Source organism: Oncorhynchus masou, chromosome 31 (assembly GCF_036934945.1).
Source record: "Oncorhynchus masou masou isolate Uvic2021 chromosome 31, UVic_Omas_1.1, whole genome shotgun sequence".
NCBI classification, from domain to species: Eukaryota; Metazoa; Chordata; class Actinopteri; order Salmoniformes; family Salmonidae; genus Oncorhynchus; species Oncorhynchus masou.
The window spans coordinates 55,095,860-55,102,009 of record NC_088242.1 but is presented as its reverse complement, the minus strand read 5'-3'; positions in this window follow the sequence as shown (position 1 = coordinate 55,102,009).

Sequence of the window (6,150 nt, the reverse complement as noted above, 5' to 3'; positions counted from 1 at the left end):
GAGCCAGAAGAGAAAGCACTTGACAATGACCATGTTCTTAAAATACTTTGTACACCGTTTCAAAAATAAGTATTTTAATAAGCTTTTGTAATACCGGAAAAGATGACACGATGTCATCAAGTCTCCCGGGTTTCTTTTCCAAAGTCAGAAAAACATTTTCTTTTTTAAACAGTTGAGCTTTTATATACTTAATTTTATGCTCTTATTTGTTATCTTTGTGTGAAATCTGTCAGATATTTATGCTACTTTTTTAACTTGAGATATGTTAGAAAGCAACTATAACTATCCCTTAACAATGACGAGTAGTAGAATCACTGACAACAATATTTATTTTCAGTCTCATGTAGCTACCATTAATTCTAATGTAATCCTTTTAGTATCCAATCTATTTGATATTTGTGTTAGTCACAATGGTATGTTATCGTTTTGTTAATCACCAATTTAGAAAAGAAAAAAAAGAAAGCATATTTTATCGTGAGATTCTGTTTCTGAATCGATTCATTTAAGCTATACAGTACATGTACATGTCTTTGTTTAACTTGTCTAGCTGGTAAAAACAACAAAAAAACATCCTTGGAAATAAATATATATATTTAGGAGTCATACAATTTTTTCATTCACCTTTTTAAAGGCAACCTCTGTGGACCTCAAAAGTGTCATCAGAAGATTTATGTTTATGATTTTTAGTAAGTTATATTTTCACCACTAGATGGTGCTGCAAGAATGACAGGTCTTTACAAAGTACAGCATCACTATGTCAACACCATTGTTTAGTGGCCCATGCCAAATTGGCCACACTGTATTGTATGTAATTGTAGACTTCTAATATGTGTGAGAAGTATACAGGATGACAGGGATTGTGCTTCTGTGAATGTGTCTTTGTTGTTACTTTTTTCAATTAGGCATTCAACAGTCTCCACATTTACATATGCCAATGTTTTCACGTGTTTTGTGGTGCTACTGCTTTTGTCTAGCAATATCATGAGCCAATTATGTGTAATCAGATCCTAGTAATAAGCATTTTCTCTACAAAGCATTCAATTTGTATGGGGCCAATCTGACCACCGCTGGAAAGAATAGCCAGGGTTGTAGCAGCTTTCAGCAGGACCCTGGCCAGGTCATAAGCAACATACCATCTTTTAACTTCAATGGCACAGAACGTAAAACAACCCGTTTGTGCTCTTGAATGGAAGCATGTCAAGGTTACAATAACCCAAACATAGTAAAGCTTGTTTGGAGGTTTGTTAACACAGTGTCCAAAGAAGGGCCAGATGTATACAGAATGGTGTCGTCTGTGTATTGGTGGATCAAAGAATCACCCGCAGCAAGAGCAACATCATTGATATATACAGAGAAAAGAGTCGGCCCAAGAATTGAACCCTGTGGCACCCCCATAGAGACTGCCAGAGGTCCGGACAACAGGTCCTCTGATTTGACACACTGAACTCTATCTGCGAAGTAGTTAGTGAATCAGGCGATGCAGTCATTTGAGAAACCAAGGCTGTTGAGTCTGCCAATAACAATACGGTGATTGACAGAGTCGAAAGCCTTGGCCAGGTTGATGAAGACGGCTGCACAGTACTGTCTTTTATCGATGGCGGTTATGATGTCATTTAGGACCTTGAGCATGGCTGAGGTGCTGCGGGGGTGCAGAGCTGTTGGCCATTGTTGGGGTAGCGAGGTGGAAAGCATGGCCAGCTGTAGAGAAATGGATTTATCGGTGGTGACAGTGTTTCCTAGTCTCAGTGCAGTGGGCAACTGAGAGGAGGTGCTCTTATTCTCCATGGACTTTACAGTGTCCCAAAACCTTTTGGAATTAGTGCTGCAGGATGCAAATTTCTGTTTGAAAAAGCTAGCCTTTGCTTTCCTAACTGACTGTGTATATTGGTTCTTGATCTCCCTGAAAAGTTACATATCGCTGGGACAATTCGAAGCTAGTACAGTACGCCACATGGTGTTTTTGTGCTGGTCAAGGGCAGTCAAGTCTGGAGTGAACCAAGAGCTATATCTGTTCTTAATTCTACATTTTTTGAAAGGGGCATGCTTATTTAAGATGGTGAGGAAAGCACTTTTAAAGAACAGCCAGGCATCCTCTACCGATGGGATGAGGTCAATATCCTTCCAGGATACCCGTGCCAGGTCGATTAAGAAGGCCTGTCGCAGAAGTGTTTTAGGGAGCGTTTGACAGTGATGAGTGGAGGTCATTTGACCGCGGACCCATAACGGATGCAGGCAATGAGGCAGTGATCGCTGAGATCCTGGTTGAAAACAGCAGAGGTGTATTTCGAGGGCAAGTTGGTCAGGATGATATCTATGAGGGTGCCCGTGTTTATGGGGTTGTACCTGGTAGTTTCCTTGATAATTTGTGTGAGATTGAGAGCATCTAGCTTAGATTGTAGGACGGCCGGGGGGGTGTTAAGCATATACCAGTTTAGGTCATTGGGGTGTTTTGTTGGAACTTTAACAAAGCTCTGTCCTCTGCATCAAAGCTACCTGTTTTAAAGACATGTTTAATGCATCCAACTGTAAGGCATTTACACCAGAGCGAGATATCCCATTCCCTCATGTTTTTTCTGCTTCATATACAGTCAATGACCTTAGCCACATGTCAAACTCATTACATGGAGGGCCGAGTATATGGGGGTTTTCACTCCTCCCTTATTCTTGTTTGATGAATTAAGGTCACTAATTAGTAAAGAACTCCCCTCACCTAGTTGTCTAGGTCTAAAAGAAAGGAAAAAGTAAAGCCCGCAAACACTAGGCCTTCCTTGGAATGAGTTTGACAGCCCTGAACTAAGCAGACCAGACCTAGCTGCTATCGCATTGATGTGTATGGGAGAGCCACCCCTGGCTTAAGAAGACTGAAAATGTGACCATTTTTTCAGCCTGGTAAATAGCCCGAGTAAGACATCTTCATTTATCCCCCATCTTTGTTTACAACAAAACGGGATGAACGGGGATGTCACAGGTGTGACTCATTTCGGGGTTGGGAGGAGGGGGGGGGGTTCTACCTTTACGCTGCTGCTCAATCCAGATCCAAATCTGTCAATTTTCCAGCTTTTGACATTGAGTGGAGTTAGTAGAGTATACAAGGTAAAATTTCTAAATGTGTTAGTGCCTCAGCAGTTTTCCTCTGGTTATGTTAGTCAATGACAATGAGAGGCGTCATGCCCATAGGGGCCACAGGGGCACGTACGCTCTCAGATTTTTCCTGTTTACATATACATGTATTTTCCCCTGTAATACTATTAGCCACTGGCTTGAGCGAGCACAGATAGGTTCCCAATCTCCCAACCTTATTACTCGACCAACCAAGAAGCCATCTCAGTCTATCAATCAAGTTAGAGTAGCTAGCTTGTCTATCTTAGCTAGCATGCCTGCTGGAAAGGTTGGATGAAAAGCAAGCAATAACTAACATTCCTTTCAGTCTTTTACCCAGATTTTTAAAAATCTTTTTTTTTTAAACCACAAGTCAGGATATAGACAGAGGTATGCATAGATATGCAGAAAATAAACAGTTTTCTTTTGTACATATAAATACAGTAGACATAATGACCCTCCACGAGCCATCCTCACGTACTTTGTGTCCCCTCAGATGTTTGATGTGTATGACAGCCCTGATGACAATCACTAATGAAAAGGGTTAAACCATATGTAAACATTATTAAAGTGACCTGTGTTCCATGTCTATGTACATTGCACCTTCGAGGCTACTGTGCTGAGTTGAGTATCCGAGTGGTAGTTGCTGAGGTCCTTGATGATCTTCTTGGCCTTCTTGTGACACCGGGTGCTGTTGATGTCCTGGAGGGCAGGCAGTGTACCCCGGTGATTCATTGGTCAAACCGTACCCCCCTCTGAAGAGTCCTGCGGTTGCAGACTGTGCAGTTGCTGTACCAGGCGGTGATACAGCCCGACAGAATGCTCTCTATGGTGCATCTGTAAAAGTTTGTGAGGTTCTTAGGCGCCTGATCAATTTCTTCAGCCTCCTTCTTCACCAAACAGTTTGTGTGGTTGAACTATTTCAGATTGTCAGTGATGTGTACGCCAACAGAGATGGCCTAGGAAACTTTGCAGTATTTAGAATTTGTATGTGTTATTTCTTACAATGTTACCCCAGGAAATCTTAGGTTTTGTTACATACAGTCGGGAGGAACTATTGGATATAAGAGCAACGTCAACTCACCAACATTACGACCAGGAATACGACTTTCCCGAAGCAGATCCTCTGGTTGGCCCACCACCCAGGACAATGGATCAGATTCCAGCCGGCGACCCAAAACAACCGTGCCGTAGAAGGGGCAGACAGAGCGGTCTTCTGGTCAGGCTCCATAGATGGGCACACCGCTCCCAAGCATACTACTCGCCAATGTCCAGTCTCTTGACAACAAGGTAGACAAAATCCCAGCAATGGAGACATCCAGAGAGACATCAGAGACTGTAACGTTCTTTGTTTCACAGAAACATGGCTCACTCGAGACACGCTATCGGAGTCGGTACAGCCACCTGGTTTCTTCACGCATCGCGCCGACAGAAACAAGCATCTCTCTGGTAAGAAGAAGGGCGGTGGTGTATGCCTTGTGATTAATGACACGTGGTGTGATCATAACAACATACAGGAACTCAAGTCCTTTTGTTCACCTGACTTAGAATTCCTCACAATCAAATGCCGACCGCATTACCTACCAAGAGAATTCTCTTCGATCATAATCACAGTCGTGTATATTCCCCCCAAGCAGACACATCGACGGCCCTGAAAGAACTTCACTCAACTCTATGTAAACTGGAAATCACATATCCTGAGGCTGCATTTATTGTAGCTGGGGATTTTAACAAGGCTAATCTGAAAACAAGGCTCCCTAAATTCTATCGTCATATCAATTGCGCAACCCGGGCTGGCAAAACTCTGGATCATTGTTATTCTAACTTCCGCGATGCATACAGTGAAGGAAAAAAGTATTTGATCCCATGCTGATTTTGTACGTTTGCCCACTGACAGAAATGATCAGTCTATAATTTTTTATGGTATGTTTATTTGAACAGTGAGAGACAGAATAGCAACAAAAAATCCAGAAAAACACATGTCAAAAATGTTATAAATTGATTTGCATTTTAATGAGGGAAATAAGTATTTGACTCCTCTGCAAAACATGACTTAGTACTTGGTGGCAAAACCCTTGTTGGCAATCACAGAGGTCAAACGGTTCTTGTAGTTGGCCACCAGGTTTGCACACATCTCAGGGGGGATTTTGTCCCACTCCTCTTTGCAGATCTTCTCCAAGTCATTAAGGTTTCGAGGTTGGCGTTTGGCAACTCGAACCTTCAGCTCCCTCCACAGATTTTCTATGTGATTAAGGTCTGGAGACTGGCTCGGCCACTCCAGTACCTTAATATGCTTCTTCTTGAGCCTTTCCTTTGTTGCCTTGGCCATGTGTTTTGCGTCATTGTCATGCTGGAATACCCATCCACGAGCCATTTTCAATACCCTGGCTGAGGGAAGGAGGTTCTCACCCAAGATTTGACGGTACATGGCCCCATCCATCGTCCCTTTGATGCGGTGAAGTTGTTCTGTCCCCTTAGCAGAAAAACACCCCCAAAGCATAGTGTTTCCACCTCCATGTTTGACGGTGGGGATGGTGTTCTTGGGGTCATAGGCAGCATTCCTCCTCCTCCAAACACAGCGAGTTGAGTTGATGCCAAAGAGCTCAATTTTGGTCTCATCTGACCACAACACTTTCACCCAGTTGTCCTCTGATTCATTCAGATGTTCGTTGGCAAACGTCAGATGGGCATGTATACAGTATGTGCTTTCTTGAGCAAGGAGAACTTGTGGGCCCTGCAAGATTTCAGTCCTTCACAGCGTAGTGTGTTACCAATTGTTTTCTTGGTGACTATGGTCCCAGCTGCCTTGAGGTCATTGACAAGATCCTCCCATGTAGTTCTGGACTGATTCTTCACCGTTCTCATGATCATTGCAACTCCACGAGGTTCGATCTTGCATGGAGCCCCAGGCCGAGGGAGATTGACAGTTCTTTTGTGTTTTTTCCGGAAAATCGGAGAACCGGAGATTTGCGGAGAATCTCACCAACTCTTTTCACCTCACCAAGCTGCTTGGCGATGGTCTACAATCTTGTCCCTGACATCCTTGGAGAG